Source organism: Vulpes lagopus, chromosome 6, assembly GCF_018345385.1.
Source record: "Vulpes lagopus strain Blue_001 chromosome 6, ASM1834538v1, whole genome shotgun sequence".
Taxonomy (NCBI): Eukaryota; Metazoa; Chordata; class Mammalia; order Carnivora; family Canidae; genus Vulpes; species Vulpes lagopus.
In genome coordinates, this window is record NC_054829.1 from 91496263 (window position 1) to 91516356 (window position 20094).

The 20094-nt window shown below is 32.8% G+C and overlaps 1 protein-coding gene across 2 annotated transcripts in view; it reads left to right on the forward strand.

Annotated features, from left to right (window-relative positions):
• The window catches only part of GRID2 (glutamate ionotropic receptor delta type subunit 2), a 1439737-nt gene that overhangs the window by 394248 nt on the left and 1025395 nt on the right, over positions 1 to 20094 (forward strand). The window lies entirely within an intron of this gene.

Genomic DNA, 20094 nt, shown 5'->3' on the forward strand with positions numbered 1-20094 from the left:
GAGAGAGAGAGAGAGAGAGAGAATGTGTATAACTGTGCAACTACAAGATAAAGGGGAGGAGGGCCAGATAGCATAGAACATACAAAATATTTAATAGGGACAGAGGATTCCATACAAATCTTCTTTTTTAATTTCAGCTTTATTGAGATAGAACTTACAAATGAAATTGTAAGATATTTAAAGTGTGCATCACAGTGATTTGATGGATGTATACATCATGAAAGGATGCCTCTCTTCCACTTAGTTAATTAACACATCCATCATCTCACATATTTATCTTTTTTTGTCATTTGGTGAAGACATCTGTATTCTACCCTGTTATCAAGTTTCAATTATACAATACAGTGTTTCAGGTCTTGATGATCAAGGAAGGCCTTTTAAGTAAAAGTAGAGTTAGTGAAACCCATTACAAAATGAAGAGGATGAAATAGAAGGCACTTCTTGTGGTATCTTCATACAAGCAAAAAGTCCAATGTGGAAGTACAAAGATTCACACTGAAGAACTGACACTGCTGATACAAGTTGAGGGTTTGCACAGGAAATTGGATGGAGTTACAACAGGAATGTGTTCATGGTTCTTAACTACAGAAGGCACTGGACAACCAACTGGAGTTTAAATTTTATCCATTAGGTACCAAAGAAAATTAAGAACAGGTAACAGCATGGCCAAAAGTAGCAGGCCCAAATACTAGACAGGAATTTTGTTTTGTTTTTTGTTTTTGTTTTTTGTCTTGTTTTGTTTGAGTAATAACAGCCTAATTATAGTAGTTACAGTAAGAAGGGCATATGTGAAAATATTTTAACAGGAAAAATAAGACTATCCATAGGATTTGGTAAAGCAAGAAAAATAATGAATATAATTTGATGGAAGTTTGAAGTCTAAATATCTTGGAAAACATTACATTTCTTCTTTTTTTGGAGGGAATAGGGGGGTAATAAATGTAGAGTTCACTAAAATGTATATGGAGAGAGAGAGAAAGAGATATGGGTGGAGTGTCCAGAGACTGGAAAGAGCATGAGTCTCATCTTTGCTTGGGGTCCAGGTTTTTTTTGGTTTTTTTTGTTTTTTTTTTACTGGTGATTGTGGTCTGGGGCACATGTCCTATTAGGCATCCAAGAACTGGTCAGAACAAGGACGGGGTCCAGGTGTCCTTCATAAGTCACTCATTTCCTGAAGCCAGATGTCTTGGCTTCAAAGTGTTTTTAGTCAGCATCTTGGAGAATGTTAATGACAACAAGCCCAGTCACTCCTTAGATGTTAACTGTTCTGCTAGAAGACTCCAAAGATATTAGCTCCTTGTCCCTTATAAGGAGAACATATGCCATTTGCATTACAAGGCATGTGTGGAGTGGGTTGGGGGTTCAGGTCCTAGCAAGAATCAAAGTCAGAAAAAGAGCAAAGGATAAAATTGGTGCTTTTTTAATGGGAACCCTTCAGTTTCCCTGCCTCTTAATTGAAATAGAGAAGTCAGAAATGGGTTAGATTGGAGGACAATGAGATAAGAAAGAATACATTCAATGAGGTGTAGCAGCAAGAAGTTAAATATATGGCCTGAGAAAACATGGGCAAGTGTAGGATGAAAATAAAATTTGATAAAATGAACATTGAGGTGGCTTATGTTCTTTTTCTATTATTTAAATTTGTGTTAATGAATTGTACACCACCAATTAAATACATAAACTCATTTTGAAAAGAGCTTCTGTGGAAAGAAAAGGATAGTAAAATATTAACTGCTTTCAAGTCAGAGCTTATGTGCATTATTGCAATACAACTGGATGTCTTTGCTTTGTTTAGTTACCATTACATCTGGATGCTGCTTACTTACTGTGCTTGGGTTGGCATATTTGACAGGCAGAGAAATAGAGGCCAAAATAGAAGAAATTCACAGTCTGATCTCAGCAATTGTTTAGTTTCTGTCCATAGGCATATATTACTTACATTTTTTATAGAAATGGCAAAAAAGTAAAGCCCACTAAAGTATGTACTTCAATTTGAATAGAAAAATGATTTATTGTAAAAGCCACTTTAACTCTGCCTCAGTTTACTCTTTCTAAAATGGAGATAATTATATTACACATTGCAGTCACTTAATTGTCACTATAAATAACCCACCAGATTATAATATAGTTGGAAGGTATTTTTCAAGATTTAAATGATACTGACTTCATTCAATTATGTACCCTGTTTCAATGTGGTTTTTTTTTTTTTTTTTTTTTTTGGTTCTTCCCCCCTCCATGTGGTTCTAATCTAACCCACTTTTCGTACTTGTTAAAAAGTGGCCATTATATTTTAGAATTTATGATTTAGAAACTGATCTTTCCCTCAAATAAGTAAGGACAATGGCAAAAGTAGAAATCTAAAAAGATTCTTTAAAATAATTCATAAATATATTATGCTTAAATTAAGAAAATTGACATATTAATATGTCTCTGAAGAAGTAGCATAGGATAATTTAGAAACTACTAATATACTATGAATGAAAAAGAGTATTCCTCATATTTATCATACCCCATGTAAATCTATTAAAGATTAAAGTAAATATGGATCCAACACAAAATTGCATTATCAAAAACTATGCACAAAGTATGGAAGAACTTATTATCATAAAATTGCTTTTGTAGTGCTGAAAGTAACTATTTGTACAATATTGAGATCTTGGTATATTTTTCTTCTCAACTAGTTTTTTTTTTTTTTATTTTGCCTTAGTAAAATTCACTACTTTCTTTTTTTTCCTGTGATACTCTTCATATTATAGACTCAAACATTTTACAAATAAAAAAAAGATTGTCAGTAATTTTATGGTTGTTAAATATTCCATAATATTCTATCTGAAAATGGAATGTTCAGCTACATTAATATTGTCAAATTGTTGAAAACAATCATGGTGTATTTTTTGCTCTAAGATGTTTAGCTCACATGATGCTGGATTATTGGTGGCTGGATCTGACTGGCTGTTTGGAAATACTCTTCAATGATAAGTGAAAGAAACTGATAATGATCTAATGATTTTAATTTTAAATATCCTATTATATGTTTTTAGTGAGTGTAGCAATTGGGAACAGAAAGACTTATTAGTCTTGCATCTACCATTTAAATAGCTGTGTGATGTTTGGCATGCTTCTTCTAACCTCTACTATTCGTATGTATTTAAATGAGGTGAGCTTGAATAATAGAGTAGAATAAATGATCATTGAATATATATTTCTCAAAGGGAAGCTTTATCATTGGCCACTACTTTTTGCTATACAAATAGATGCTTTCATTAGCTGACTTGTATTTTTTAAAATAGTTTTAAATAGCAATAAAGCTGTCACCCAGCTAGATGACACAAGCACACAGTCATAATTTTTATCATATATTTTGTCTTTGGAGACACAAATAGTTAATATGTCTATGTCTAAAACATTGACTTTTCACTTCAGTTTTCTCTTTTTACGATAAGCCTTAGAACATCCTCACAATTATACTGCAAGTTGCCTTTTTAGGTTCATGCAATCTTATTGCTTTTAGATCAAAAAAATATTTTAGATGTGATTCACAAAGCCTTCTAGATCAATAAATACAGAATTGTATACGTCTTTTTTTTAAATTTTTATTTTTTTATGATAGTCACACAGAGAGAGAGAGAGGCAGAGACACAGGCAAAGGGAGAAGCAGGCTCCATGCAGGGAGCCCGAGGTGGGACTCAATCCTGGGTCTCCAGGATCACGCCCTGGGCCAAAGGCAGGTGCTAAACTGCTGCGCCACCCAGGGATCCCTGTATAAGTCTTTTTAGATAAGTATAATCAAACAGTAAACACACAGTTCAGATATGTCTATTATAGATGTCTTTATCATGTGCCTTAAGATAATAAAATAAAATATTTAACTTTTCAATAGAGTCTGTTTCTTTTAAGCTAGGACTTTATCATATCTTCTGGTGTAAAAGAAAACATCTGAAAAATTTGAAGCACTCATTAATTCCATCTGAACTATTGAATTAGGCTTTTGCTTCTTGTAATCTAGTCTTGGGAAAATTCTCTGTCTCAGAAAGCAGCTCTGGTCTGTCATGTTGTCACTAATATTATACCCTCTCCAATGGTAATAATGTATTGCAGTAACCAAATGCATGGATTCATAAATCTCTGCTTTGTCATTTGGGTAGGCCATAAGTTGAGAATCATTGATATTGCCTCTTTCTTAGGATTCTCATCTTTAACCATGATGAATTTTCCAATACCAGAAATCTGTACTATTTCATATATACTAAGACTTTCCTAGAGATACAGTAGGTACAGGAAACATATTTTTAGAACATTGCCTCAATCATGGGGGGAAATGCACATAGTGTGTCTTTTAAAACCTGTCTTTCCCCCATTAACAAAATAGTTTTTCAATCAATTTATTTCCACTTATTCACTCACTCATTAATTCATTAAAAATGATTAAGCACCTACTAGGTACACATTTTTATAAGAGCAGTCCTTTGTGTTAAGGAAGTCATTGGTTAGTAATAAGAGTGCTGTAGGAATGTATAGTGTTACGTAGTATGGCCAATGTACTATCAGATATATACTATGAAATTCTAGACTTGGGACTACTCCCAGCCTGGAAGGAATATAGGAGTCTAGGAATTTTTTCTGGTCGTAGACAAGCCTGATTTGAAATTCATAGGATCTGTCTAGTTAACAAGGAAGTACATTCCAGATAGAAGGACTTGAACAAAACCACAGTGCTAAGGAAACCTATGTGTACATACCTCTAACATTTTACCAGACTTTAGAAAGTTAACTGATCTCTGTTGATTTATATTTTTTCATCTGTAAAGTGAAGACAATCTCATAGGGTTTTGTGAGGATTAAATGAGATGATTTGTGTAAAAGGCTTAGCTTGGCGTCTAAGGCATAATAAAAAGTTAACATTTTTTTGAACCCTTCCATTGTGCCTACCATTCTGAGGGCTTTGTACAATTATCCAATGAGTCTCACTTCATAGTCTTCAAGCTTATCCCTTGGATAAATGTTATTTGGGATTCAATACAAAAGCTAGATGTTTAAACAAAGTGAATGCTAACATTAGTACAAATTTTAAAAGAAGACAACGTATATGTAAATACTGTGAAGCTATCCAATAATTCTGCCTGTACCGACCAATTATTAGAGGTGAATTATAGACTAGAGCCAAGATTTGCTAGCTCAACAAAGTTGAATACTATGAGTATTTAGCCATGATTATAATGTCGACTTTTTATTTTATTAAAAATATTGTCTCTATAATATGTGATGTATTTCCACTGACAAAATGAACCAAGAGTGTCAGTAGAAGTATTAGGAAATGCCATGTTAAAAAAACAAATCAAGACTCCCAAATAAAGCTAGGGAATATTTTCTTGCCTCAATATTGTACTATCAAATAGAAAATTAGGAATGAATAGAGTTTCTAACAATTTTATGTTTCCTTGTATTACATGTTATTATTGCATGGTATTCTACATAGGATATACTGTAAATGATTTTCTTTTAATAAATCACCAGAGTAACTTTTCTGGCTTTGTAGGTAGGTCACTAGCTTGTAATTCCCAAGTGGTGTTTTATGTGCCTTCTAAAAACTGGTAAGAAGCAGTCTTTTCCAGTCATCTAAAATTCAACTACTCTCCCATTAGTGCTTATGTATAAAATACTAATTGCTATGAGAGTACATCTTCCAATTCTTTAGCACTCTCAGGTGGATGGTTTTTCCACTGACCTACAACCATTAAGCTTGCTTAAGTAGTCCCCAACTATTTGGACTTGGTTTTAATTGCCATTGCTGCGCATTCTCCAGTTTAAAAGAATGACCGTGCTGAGTGAAGTAAGTCAATCGGAGAAGGACAAACATTATATGTTCTCATTCATTTGGGGAATATAAATAATAGTGAAAGGGAATATAAGGGAAGGGAGAAGAAATGTGTGGGAAATATCAGAAAGGGAGACAGAACATAAAGACTCCTAACTCTGGGAAACGAACTAGGGGTGGTGGAAGGGGAGGAGGGTGGGGGATGGGGGTGAATGGGTGACGGGCACTGGGGGGGGGGTCACTTGACAGGATGAGCACTGGGTGTTATTCTGTATGTTGGTAAATTGAACACCAATAAAAAATAAATTTATTAAAAAACAAAAAGAATGACAGTAGTGAATAGCATGAAGTGTAGCAGGGATGACTGCCTTGAAGTGCAATCAAAGTGGAAATAACTATTGTATATATGAAGATTCAATAACAGATGACACCTAGAAGAAATAACAGGGTCATAATTGAATACAATTATTTGAATAAATGTCTTAGAAATTGGAAAGAATTCAAAGAGAAAACATAATAGTTCTGATTGGAAAATACTAACTTTTATGAAGCCAAAAGGAATTTGGACTATTAAAGTTTTAGAGAAGTTTTATTCTATTATGTAGGAACTGCCCTTAAAGAACTCTTGCTGTCCTGATAACCCAGGAAGAAAATGGGCTTTGGAGAAAGTGAACCCAGGTTAAAGCACCAGATGTACACTTAATCGCTATGTGCATTTCTATCTCTTAGCCTTTTCACTTATAAAATGAAAAAAACTTGTATATATAAATATATGTCATAAACATTTTGTAAAGATTACATTAATAATGCATATCAAGTACTTTGTCCAGTAATATATGATGTTTTCCTTGATTGATAGCTAAAGGTAATAAATAACAAAAATTTATTTAAAATGATTCCTGTAGAATGTTAATTAGCTACGTACTTCTAAATAGCTTCAAACAAATAACTTAGACATCTAGTACTCTTATTTTACTTTGCTCTGTTTCTCTAAAGGAAAAGACATGGAAACAAAAATAAGACATTGACACTGACTTATTTATGCTTCCATGCCTAGAACCTCAGTGCCTGACTCTGATCAGGAACTTTACAAATATTTGTGGTATTTTTTTTTTTTAAAGAGTATGATTTGAATAATCTAAGACTAGATGAGTTTAGGGAAAAGACTGGTACAAGCAATTTGTTTTTTTTTTAATAAATTAATTTTTATTGGTGTTCAGTTTACCAACATACAGAAAAACACCCAGTGCTCATCCCGTCAAGTGTCCCCCTCAGTGCCCATCACCCCGCCCTCCTCCCCTTCCACCACCCCAAGACTGGTACAAGCAATTTGATTACTTCTCTAGGTGTTAGGATTATTTTGAGTTACTCTACTAAATTCTTCATTTCTTATTTTGTTTCGTTTAAATAATAATTTTCTTTATACATTGCATGAAAGAAAGCCAACGGAACCACATATTTCCATTTGGTACACTCAGAGTGTGTCCTTTATTTCACATAATAAATTAAGAGAAAGATTTCCTAGCCTCTGTCTTTGAAAAGAATGATAATGGGAATAGTGGTTGTATTGGAAGATACAGGATTGTGTGTACATGGCACAATCTACAGTGGAAGCTTGTTTTCTCTCACTCTCTTGCTCTCTCTGTACAACCCCACTGCATCTATAATGTGATAAGAGTGAGATGACAAGTGGTTTCCAGGTGTACATGAATACAAGTTCCAAGTGTTTTATTTCTGTATTTTAATTATTTCCTTTGTAAAATGCCACTGATACCCATCCAAATGTTGTGAGCATTATAAAATAAAATGTGCAAAGTACCTTGGATGTAGGAGGTGATCATTAAATATTACTTAATTTTCCTTTATTTTAAATAAGTGTTACCGATAGTAATAACATATTAGATTGCACAGGCAAACAGCAAGACCTAAACAGTCAGGTGCAAGGTAAGACAGTATACTACATAGTGAGAGAATTTTCTAATAAAATTAATTTCTATGCTTAATTTTACCTTGAATATATTATTTTAACACAAGAAAGACATATGTCATCAATGAAGCCTCTAAAAAAGTGGAATAACTAGTGCATTTTAAACAGTTATCATCCTACTCAAGTTAATCAGTGCTTGTGTATTGTCAGACTTGTGATAAATGCAATTCATTCATGTTCACATTTTTTTCCAACAAATATTTATTGGAAGCCTACCATGTCCTGAGCATTGTTGAAAGCACTTAGGAAATATGAGTGAAAAAAATAGACCTGTATTGAAGAAAGTTATATTTAGGAGAACTAGAATTCTTTCCATAAACTGGAACATATTAATTCCAGACCTGGCATTAGTTGGCTTTATTTTTAAAGCATAGAGTATCACAGTTTTACTCTGTGAATGTTGTAAAAGTGTTTACTCACCTAACTTGATATAGGTAGCATTTGTAGAATTCATGTGTAAAATTAAGAATTGTAATATCTTAACATTTTCTGCTAATCAAGTCTCTTTTATTTTTGCATCCAAAGATGATTTTCTGTCAGAAATGAGAATTGTTTTCCTATTCTAAGAGAGTAGAGGTTGGGAGACCTCATTAGCCCTGACAGGTAAGGATTTGTCACCCCGTTTCAGTGGTCATTATATGAACCATATCTTTTTTTACTTTAGAATTTCTAGTTTCCCATCCCAGCCCCCATTTCCCAATATACCTTAGTTTGTTTAATTCAACATAAAAAAATAAAAGAATGCAGAATGAATCATCTAGGAAAAGTCAGTGCCAGTTTTATTGTTCTATTCTTCCTTCTAGTTGCCCAAAGAAATTTGATTTGCCTATTTCATAGAGGTACTTTCCCACAACTGCCTTCAGCTATTACATTTTCAGTCAGCTTATTTCTACCCTGCAGAGCGGTCCGGAAGAGACTCAAAGTTGGTTTCTCTATTGTCTGTATTAGAATTTTGTCAGTAACTTATTACAGAATCTTATTGGATCGTCTTTGTCCTCTGTATCACTTTCCCAGCAGAGTTACAGGTAATAAAAATCTCTATGACTAGGACCTTGGGTTTGGATAGTTCAATTAGTTGTTCAGGAAGTCTATCAAAAATGTGTCTCTAGGTCTCTGAACTCCAGCATTTTCATTATTAGAGTGAAATGTTACTGACAAATGAGGTATGATAGTCTAGACACCTCATCAGCCTGCTGGCTTTTTGCCTGAAGTAAGGGGGCAGTTTTAAAAGCATCAGGGTTTTGATGGGGTTCTAAACTTGGGACTCAAAATCAAAGCCCATGAAAAATGGGGACTATCATATTTTTTGGAGCAATAATAAACTTTTATGGTTCTCTGAAATTCCAGTCAGAATCAATGCCAAGTATTCATTTCAGGATGTTTTAGACATTAAGTTTCAAGATGAGTTTTCTTATTAGTTATGGTTGTAAATACGAGGATTATTTTAAGAAATAGTTGGCAAGAGTTTAAGTATATTGATAGGAGGAAAGCTTACCTAACTGTATTTTATTAAAATTTTCTAGTTAAAGATGTGATTGACAATTACTAATGTTGGTCATTTTGATAAATCTCCTGTGTATGGACAGGCATTATCAAGAAAAGTTTGTGCTAAAATATGTGTGATTTATGTATTTACACTTGTGGTTTGCAGTGAGAATGATACTGCCCTCTGGAGCATTCTGACAATCTGTAGGTTAATTTTTGGTTATTACAATGTGCATGAAGTCTGGGGTAAGCATTTAGTGAGCAAAAATACTCAATAATTTGATAATATGTAAAATAAAAAACAATGTTATGCCTCCAGATAATATTCCTATGTTTTAATGCCCACTCCTGCAGCAGCAAAACTTGTTCGATTATCTGAGGCCAGACTTTAATTCCATTTTGCTGTGAACTCAAAATATGTTTTGTAGTTTTAAATACAGACTGAATATTCCATAATTACTACTATTTTCTAAAATAAAAAACAGTATTTTATTCAAAGTTTACTAACAGCTATTATATATTTCATAAAATTACATTATAATGGCAATGCTAGTCATGGTTTTTAGTCACCAATTTAACACATGGTCATCATCCTGTCTGTAGTCATTGCATTCAATTTGTATCTATTTACAAACAGCAAAGACTATGATTGCTTCATTTCAGAATATACAGAATTGAAAATTGAATACTAATTTTTAAAATTATTTTTTCTTAATTCTTCATATATATTTATTAGAATCTTAATTAGAATATATATATCAGATGAGGAGTTATTATGACATTTTTTATTCAACTAAGTTACATTGTCTATAAGTTGCATTTTGGTAATAATAAAAAGGACAATAAAAATATTTATATGGTAGAATAGTACTGAGAATCATTAATTTACATAGATAGAAAATCTGGCTAGTTGGCCATACAGCCTAATACAAATGCTGCAAGTATTAAATTGTCAGCACACTTCTTTGGTGGAAATATATGGATTCTATTTTTTTAATTTATTTTTTTAATTTTTATATTTTAAAGAAAGTTCCTGGCAAATTCAAACTTATAAATAGAGAACAAATTTTGAGATGGCCTGAAAATAAACACTGAAGTCAGCATAATGGATTCTTTTTAAGCACTTCAACTACAAATATATTAAATGCCTCATTATGCATGACACCTTGCTAAATGCTAGGGAGACAAAGACAAATATGAAATAATTCACTCCTCTGGAAGTGTATATTTTAGTGGGAGGAACAAATATCTAAAGAATGTTAATGCAATGTAAATTTCTAATAAAGTTATTATTTTATTTCAGTTTTTAAAAGCTCTATAAAAGGATGAAAAGGAATTGAGAGGGAGTCTCCTGCAAGACATACTTTGAAAGCAATGTGGGGATCTATGTTGTGGAAAACCTTAATTACTGAACTATAATAATGTCATAAGAACAGAAAAGATGAAAGTAAAAATGCTATTTAAATCAAGGAAATAGCAAGAAAACTTATCTCAACTGTTTATATCTTTGAAGAAGCCTGACTTTGTTGTAGAAGAAAACATTCAGTGGTTGCCAACGGGTTAGTCGGTTTCTTTTCTCTCTCTCTCCTTCCTTCCTTCCTTCCTTTTTTTCTTTTCTTTTCTTTTCTTTTCTTTTCTTTTCTTTTCTTTTCTTTTCTTTTCTTTTCTTTCTTTTCTTTTTCTTTTTTCTTTTCTTTTTTCTTTTCTTATCTTTCTTTCTTTCTTTTTCTTTTTCTTTCTTTCTTTCTTTCTTTCTTTCTTTCTTTCTTCTTCTTTTTCTTTTTTCTTTCTTCTTAAAGATTTATTTATTTATATGAGAGAGAGAGAGAGAGAGAGAGAGAGAGAGAGAGAGGAGAGGCAGAGAAAGAAGCAAAGAAATCCTCAAGCTGACTTCTCACTGAGCACAGAGCAGATGCTGGGCTCAATCCCAGGATGCTGAGATCATGACCTGAGCCGAAATCAATAGTAGGACACTTAACCAACTGAGCCACCAGGTGTCCCTCTTTTTTTTTTTTTTAACTTTTCTTTCTTTTCTTTTCTTTTCTTTTCTTTTCTTTTCTTTTCTTTTCTTTTCTTTTCTTTCTTTTTTTTTCTTTTCTTTCTTTTCTTTCTTTTTTCTTTTCTTTTCTTTTTTTTTCTTTCTTTCTTTTCTTTTTTCTTTTCTTCTTTTTTCTTTTCTTCTTTTCTTTCTTTTCTTTTCTTTTTTTTTCTTTATTTCTTTCTTTTTGTTTAATGTAACTAATTTTAAAATGTAGCTGATTTTCTGATGTGGTTTCAGATTCCACATTGCAAACAACCTTTATAACTTATCAGATTCTGGTATACTACCGAAAAGAATATCCACATTATCTAAAAGTCCATTAACATACTCTTCCCTTTCCACTTACATATCTGGATGAGATCAGTTTTTTTTTTCATATATAGTAGACCCATGAAAACATGAGTTTGAATTGCACATGTCCACTTATATATAGATTTTTTTTTTGATAAATACAGTATACTACTATAAATGTATTTTCTTTCCCTTATGATTTTCTTAATAACATTTTCTTTTCTTTAGCTTACTTTATTGTAAAACTACAGCATTGAATACATATACAAACAAAATACAGTTTAATTGACGGTTTATGTTATGGGTAAGTTTTCCAGTCAATAGTAGTAAGTTTTGAGTGAATCAAAAGTTATATGCAGATGTTTTTTAGTGGGCTTGTGGGCATTTTTCTTTCATTTATAATCATTTTATTATTTTTAATTTTAGTATAATTAATGTACAGTTTTATATTAGCTTTAGGTGTACAAAATACTGATTCAACACTTCTTTGCATTACTCAGTGCTCATTACAATAAGTGTACTCTGAATTTTCTTCACCTATTTTACCCAACCCCCACCCATCTTCCCTCTGGTAACCACCAGTTTGTTCTCTATATTTAAGAGTCTGGCTTTTCTGTTTGTGTCTCTTCCCTTTGTTCATTTGTTTTATTTCTTTAATTCTGTATATGAGTGAAATCATATGGTATTTGTTTTTCTCTGACTTATTTCACTTAACATTATACTCCCTAGGTCCTTTTGTGGTGTTGCAAATAACAAGATTTCATTCTTTTCTGTGGCTGAGTAATATCCCATTATATGTGTATCTCATCTTTATCTATTCATCTGTTGACGGACACTTGGGCTGGTTCCATATGTTAGATATTGTAAATAATGCTGCAATAAACATAAGGGTGCATATTCTTTTTGAATTAATGTTTTCATATTCTTTGGGTAAATAACCAATAGTGGAATTACTGGATTTTATAATAATTCTGTTTTTAATTTTTTGAGGCACCTCCATACTGTGTCCATGGTAGTAGCTGCACCCATTTGCATTCTTACCAACAGTGCCTGAGGGTTCCTTTTTCTCCACATCCTGTGCAAATACTTATTGTTTCTTGTGTTTTCCATTTTAGCCATTCTGACAAGTTTTGTTTTCATTTTCATTTCCCTGATGATGAATGATGTTGACCATCTTCTCATGTGTCTGTTGGCCATCTGCATGTCTTCTTGGGAGAAATATCTGTTCGTGACTTCTGCCCATTTTTGAATTGTATTATTTGTGTTTTAGGTGTGGAGTTGCATAAGTTCTTTATATATTTTGGGTACTAACTCATTACTGTCTATATCATTTGCAGGTATCTTCTCCCATACGGTAGGTTGCTTTTGGTTTGCTGATTGTTTCCTTTGCTATGCAGAAGCTTTTTATTTTGCTGTAGTCCTAATAGTTGATTTTTTGTTTCCCTTGCCTCAGGAGAATTATCTAGGAAAATGTTGCTTTGCCAATGTCAGAGAAATTATTGCCTATACTCTCTTTTAGGATTTTTATGATTTCAGGTCTCATGTTTAGGTCTTCAATCTATTTTGATTTAATTTTTTAATCTATTTGAAAATTTTTTCATTTACGTTCATGAGAGATATTGATCTGTATTTCTCTTTTTTTTGTAGTGTCTTTAGTTTTGACATGAGGGTAATGCAGGTCTCAGAGAATGAATTTAGTTTTCCTTTTTTTATTTTATTTATTTTTTTTATTTATTCATGAGAGACAAAGGCAGAGAAGAAGCAGGATCCATGCAGGAAGCCCGATGTGGGACTCGATCCCAGGTCTCCAGGATCATACCCTGGGCTGAAGGCAGGTGCTAAACCGTTGAGCTACCCAGGGATCCCCCTTTTCCATTTTTTTTTAAATAGCTTGAGAATAATAGATTTTAGCTCTGAACTAAATATTTGGTAGAATTCAGCTGTGAAGCCGTCTGGTCCTGGACTTTTGTTTGTTGTGAGTTTTTTGATAACTAATTCAGTTTCATTGCTGGTAATTGATCTGTTCAAATTTTGTTTCTAAGTTTTGTTAGGTTATGTGTTTCTAGGAATTTATCCATTTCTTTTCAATTGTCCACTTTGTTGGCATATAACTTTTTCATAATATTACCCTTTTGAAGAACCAAATCATAATTTCAATTATCTGTTGTATTGTTTGTTTTCTTAGTTTCTATTTCATTTATTTATGTTCTAATCTTTATATTTTCCTTTTTTTCTTCTTCTTCTTCTTTTCTTCTCCTTCTTCTTCTTCTTCCTCTTGTAGGTGTAAAATTCCTGGTGGGTTCCTTAAAAGAATAAAGTGATGAAATAAATGAGAAAAAATAAAAGAAAAATACCTCTACATAAGAAAAAATAATAATTTGAATTTCAGGGATATTACTAGAGGTTGAGCAAAAATGGAAAATGGGTAGATATGATGTTGATTTTGTACTGGTGATAGAAGACTACAGGAGGCTAAAGAAAATTTGACGGATCGTGGTATTGAAAGAAAGGTACTCATGAGAATGTAATTCTTTGGGAGTTTACAATGTCCACAAAAACACTAGACTTCTCACAATTTGTTTAAAAATCATAGAACAATTTTATTTAATTTCTAAAAGGGAAAATGAGTGGCAAATGTGAAGAATTAAAGTATCCAGCAAGTCATCCCAATGATTAGGTTGCAGACTTTAAAACAGTTTCTTAGGTGTGCCTGGCTGGCTCAGTCGATAGAGCCCACAAAGCCCACAACTCTTGATCTTGGGGTTGTGTGTTCAAGCCCTATGGTAGAGTTAGAGTTTACTTTAAAAAAATTAAAAAGTAAAACAGTACTTCTTAAATATCTCTTAAAGATTCAGTTTCCCCGTTAAATCAATCAAGGACAAATACTTTTTTTAAAATAAAAATTCATTTGCCTCAATGTTACAGCAATGCAGATAATTCCAATTCTATACTTATCTTCTGGTGGTCTGAAGTGTCCTGTTTGTAGGCCAGTACTTCATAGTTTCATAGGCTCTACTTAATGTAATGGTGTTCTAGAGTTGGGCAGCGTGAGTGTGTATCTTAACTCCCACAAAATATTATGAACTTGTGAAAGACACTTAACTTTTCCGTCAGTTTTCTCATATGCAGAACATTATATCTATCTCATATTTTATAATAAGAAATGTGAGGGAGACTATCATAATATTGGTTCTCCATTTATTCTTTAGTAGTTGAATCCCTGGATTTTGGTTGTATACCTAAAATAAAGTTTATACTTCTTTGTTAGTAATTGTTGCCATGTATCTTGGTTCTGGCCAGTGTCTCTTAAGAAGAAAGTGTGTTGTGCAACATGATTTGATGTCTGAAGCTTCTTGTGTCAAGAGCTAGAATTATATGCTGAGGTTGGTGGATCACTAAAGAGTGAGAACCTGAGTCCTGTATACCATCGACCATTATGCTAGCCCTGGAGTATCCTCCATCAGACTTCTTCTGTGATAGAGAAATGAAATTCTGTCTGATTTATTTTGTATCTTCTCTTACATGCAGAATGGCCAAATCCCAACTGATAAATGATAAATGAGTAAGGATGGATACAGCATTGTTGGACACATAAAAGGCACTCAGTAAGCATTGATAATAAATATTAAATAAGTATAGGGAAAATCGGGCAGCCTGGTGGCTCAGCAGTTTAGTGCCACCTTCAGCCCAGGGTGTGATCCTGGAGACCCGGAATCGAGTCCCATGTCCAGCTCCCTGCATGGAGCCTGCTTCTCCCTCTGCCTGTGTCTCTGCCTCTCTCTCTACCTGCGTCTTTCATGAATAAAATAAATAAAATCTTTAAAAAAATAAAAATAATAAAAAAGGATTTTAAAAAGTATAGGGAAATCATTAATTTGTTTAGTAAATGCTTAAAAATGATCTCCTGTGTGCACTTGTACTTTGTACCATTGATACAAAAATGATTCAGTTGGATTATGTGTAGGAGTCATTATCATTATATGTGATTTGTAATATATCTTCTATAATTGCATTTTCCCTGAAAATTAAAAAAAAAACTCGAATGCTAGGTGGCAATCCCATTATTATAGTTTATGGCTACAGATATCTCTCAATTTATGATAGTATTATGTCTTTGATAAACCTATTGTAAATTGAAAATATGGTAAGTTGAAAATGAATTTAATACACCTAACTTACTATACTCATAGTTTCACCTCACCTACCTTAAATGTCTTAGAACACTTATATTAGCCTACAATTTGGCAAGATCATCTAACGCAAAGCCTAGTTTTTAATTAAGTGTCGAATATTGTATTCAGTTTTTTGAATATTATACTGAAAGTGAAAAGCGCAATGGTTGTATACAGAATGATTGTAAATGTGGCTGTTTACTCTCCTGACCACAAGGCTAACTAGGTATTGTGGTTCACTGCTACTGCCCAAAATCATAAAAATATATTGTACTACATATTGTTAGCCCAGGAAAAGATCAACATTTAAAGTTCGAAGTATGGTTTTTACTGAATATGTATCAACTTCACCCCACTGCAAAGTAGAAAAATCATTAAGTTGAATCATCATAAGTCAGAGACATTCTGTATTTATAAGTTGTTATAACATTTATCATTTATGCTTTTTACTATCTATAAATAGAATGCTATTTTAGGGTGATTGTATAGGTAAAGACTTTCCATTATTAAAAATTTTTCCAATATAAAAATTTCCATTATTAAAAATTCCATTAAAAAATAGGTAAAGACTTTCCATTATTAAAAATGTGAAGTGCCTGAGAGACTCAGTCAGTTAAGCATTTGCCTTTGACTCAGGTCATCATCCTGGGGTCCTGGGATCAAGCCAGGAGTCAGGCTTCCTGCTCAGCAGGGAGTCCACTTCTCCCTCTCCCTCCATTGGTGCTCTCTCCTGCACTCTCTCACTTTCTCTCTCTCTTTCTCAAATAAATAAATAAAAATTTTAAACAAAAAATAAAATGAAGAACATATTTTGGCCCTTGAGAGACATGCTAATGGAAACTCATTTTTTATTGCTAATTAAAGTAAGCCTACTAAGCATCTCCCCAATTTAACTAGCATTTTTCAGCATGATTCTACTCAGAATTCTATAAAGCTTAAATCAAGGTATTGTGTGGCTGCATCCTGATCTGTAGGCAAGAGTAGGTAAAAACCTACTTCCAAGCTCCTTCAGTATGTTGGCAGATTCCTCTCTTTCAATGGAAGCAAGAGGTCCCCACTTTCTTGCTTATTGCCAACCAAAAACTGTTCTCAGCTCCTGTGGGGCATTTTCAGATGCTTGTCCGATGGCCTCCTCCACTTCAGCTGTGGATAAACTCATCAGGTTCTTGTGCCTTAGATATCTGAATTCTTGTACTACCAGCCAGAGGAAACTGCTTTTAAATTGTTCATGTGATTAGGTTACATCAATTCCATAATCTCTGTGTCTTAAATTCAAATGATTAGTAATCTTGATCACATCTGCAGAATGTGTTTTGCCATATAATGTAACATAGTAATAGGAATAATAATAGGGAAAAAGGAGGTCTTAGAATTCACCCTACAACACTAATCTTATCTTATTACTAATTGGTATATGGATTTTATATTTATAGATGTTATGTTGTTTTTTAAGGTCACCTTTGAAAATATTTATTTCATTTAGTTATATATCAACCTTATTGTTTCTTTTAAATATTATTAAGGTTATGTATTATTTAATGAACAATTTTAAAAGTTGTTCCAAATAAAATATTAAACTGGCATGCTTTGTTGACATTATGATTTCTAAAAATTTGCATTCATACAACAATAGCAATGTTTCCAGTTGATAACATAGTAACTTACAATTTGAATTTTATTATCCTTTATATAAACAACCATAGTTTTATTATTACAGCCAAATCTGGCACATAAACATTCTTCATACCATATATGAATTATAAAATATTAAATCTTGAAGTATATTTGAGACTCTATCTTAGGAAGAAAACTTGAGTATCATTTATTTACAAATGAATCTTTCAAATAATACTTTATTGCATTTCTAATATGGCTACAGCTTTACATCATTCTATTATTTTATTTACTATGTTAATATGTTAAATAAATATATCATAATAATGAGCTGAAATTACATAATCATTGTAACGTGTTGTTTCTCTGATGTGTATAAATATCACTCAGATTTACATGAATAACCATATATTATTTCATTTGAATATTAGAAAAATAATTTTAGGGGCATCTGAGTGTCTCAGTTGGTTAAGCATCTGCATTCAGCTCAGGTCATAAGAGTCCTAGGATGGAGACCTGTATCAGGCTCCTAGCTTGGTGGGGAGTCTGCTTACCCATCTCTCACTCCCTTTATTTCTGCTCCTCCCCTTGCTTGTGCACTCTCTCTCTCTCTCTCTCCCTCTCTCTGTCAGGTAAATAAGTAAAATCTTTAAAGAAATTAAAAATATAAAAATAAATTTTAAGATTTTGAGATATAGCTTTTGTGTGGTATCATTCAGGCATAGTGGTATCATGAAAGTTTAAACCCAGGGTTGAATTATTGATGACATTTTGGATTTGCCTTTGACTTTACTTTTTCTGAAAAATTTTAGATAAAGTTTTTACAATTCTATGTGTTTTTCCTTCATGCTATCTATATAGCAATAATAAGAGTCAAATATCCTGATGTACAGGGGATGGCAGATATTTCATTTTTTACCAAGACTTTTGTCTCTGAGTGGGCTGTAACCAAGAGAAATATATATATTTAGATCCATGAGAAAATTATTTTAAGGTAATTTAAAGAAATTGGTTCTTGGCTAGTCTACTAAAACTGCAGTAAATCAAATTTGTAGCTATAATAAAGCAGTTAACTTTTCTCAGCTTCTGTTAATCTAGGTAGTAGATATGGAGAAAGAAATACATTTTTGTGGAAACTGGTACAAAATGGAATCTTTTAATAGTTTTCTACTTGAGATGTTTTCTGTCATTAGACATCTTAGCGAATGAAATGAGTCCTTTATAAAATCTTCAAGCATTTATTCCCTATTAAAGTGGCAAACACATGTAAATGACATAATCATTAGCATGGGTGAGTAGGTCATAACTCTGCATTTTCACATTAGTAGGTTGAGTCACATTTGAATTCACTAAATGAATGCAACACATTTTCTTTCACTAGTCAAAAATCCAATAATGGTTTTTAAGATTGTTCCATGAAAATTAGATCCCTCAATTACTTTTTCCATCTTACCCTTTGACCTTCTACAAAGACTTTTATTCTTTTAGCCAATTTCCTTACTGAAAAGGACAAGACAGAGGAAGTTTTGAGTTTTGAGTTTTGACATGCCCATGGTTTTATTAGCAGGAATACTGTGCATTAATGCAAAGCTGCCTGGCTCTATGATGGCCATGTGCCCTGCCTTCAAAGGCTTTGAGATGTTATAATTATGAAATAAGACATCAAATGCTGAATTTGAATTGCGTATTGTAAAGGAAAATTGAATGCTTTGATGATATAAAGCCCTCACTTCCTTCCTCACTCTTTTTATTCACTGAATGATCATGTTCATGGTTGTTTATTTCCACAATCTGTTATAAATGAAAGCTTGTTTGCCTATCTCTGTGCTTTGTTCATTGTTTAAAACAGCATTGGCATTGGGGTGCATGGGTGGTTCAGTTGGAAGAGCATATGACTTTTGATCTCAGAGTAGTGAGTTTGAGCCCCATATTGTGTAAAGAGATTACTTAAATAAATAAATAAATAAATAAATAAATAAATAAACACTAAAGCAGTGTTGGTGTCATCCTATGTTATCTGACATTACGGTATAATAGAGGGAGCTACTTCAGTGCTGTGCTCTCATGAGCAAACCCATTATACTTATTGGGTTAGTTCATAATTGCCTCAGAGAAAAAAATTATGTTGTCAATATTTATTCACTTAAAATTTAGGATAGTCTCAGAATCGTGATATTTCCTTTTCAAGAAGGTGAGAATTTTGCATCTCATTGTATCATATTATTACATACCATTATTACTTTCCATTATTTCCTGTGATCACAATATCAGGATAGCAAGCAATATATCCAGAGCAAAAGTGGAAATTAAGATATAGGACAAATCATGTTTTTACTGCTTTTGTGGTAGGTTGCCCCATGACTTAGCTCTTAAAATTCTTAACAGGATGCTCTTTCACTGTGGCTTGGGCATCTGGCACAGTGTTTTGGAACACAGTGGCCACTTAATAAGTAGTTTTGAATGCATGACAGTATAAATGTGGAGAGGGGAAAGAGAGGTAGAATAGCCATCTACCTTTCTTTGTTAAGGATATTTGAAAAGGCTCTGAGAATTCTCACATACTATCTGTGCTGAGACTCTTTTAAAGGAATGCATATGCAAAGCTGGGAGGAAAGTAGTCAGCCTCTTCCTGCACCCTAAGGCCACTTCTATTTCAAAGGCAAGATGAAGACTTCAAACCAGAAATCCT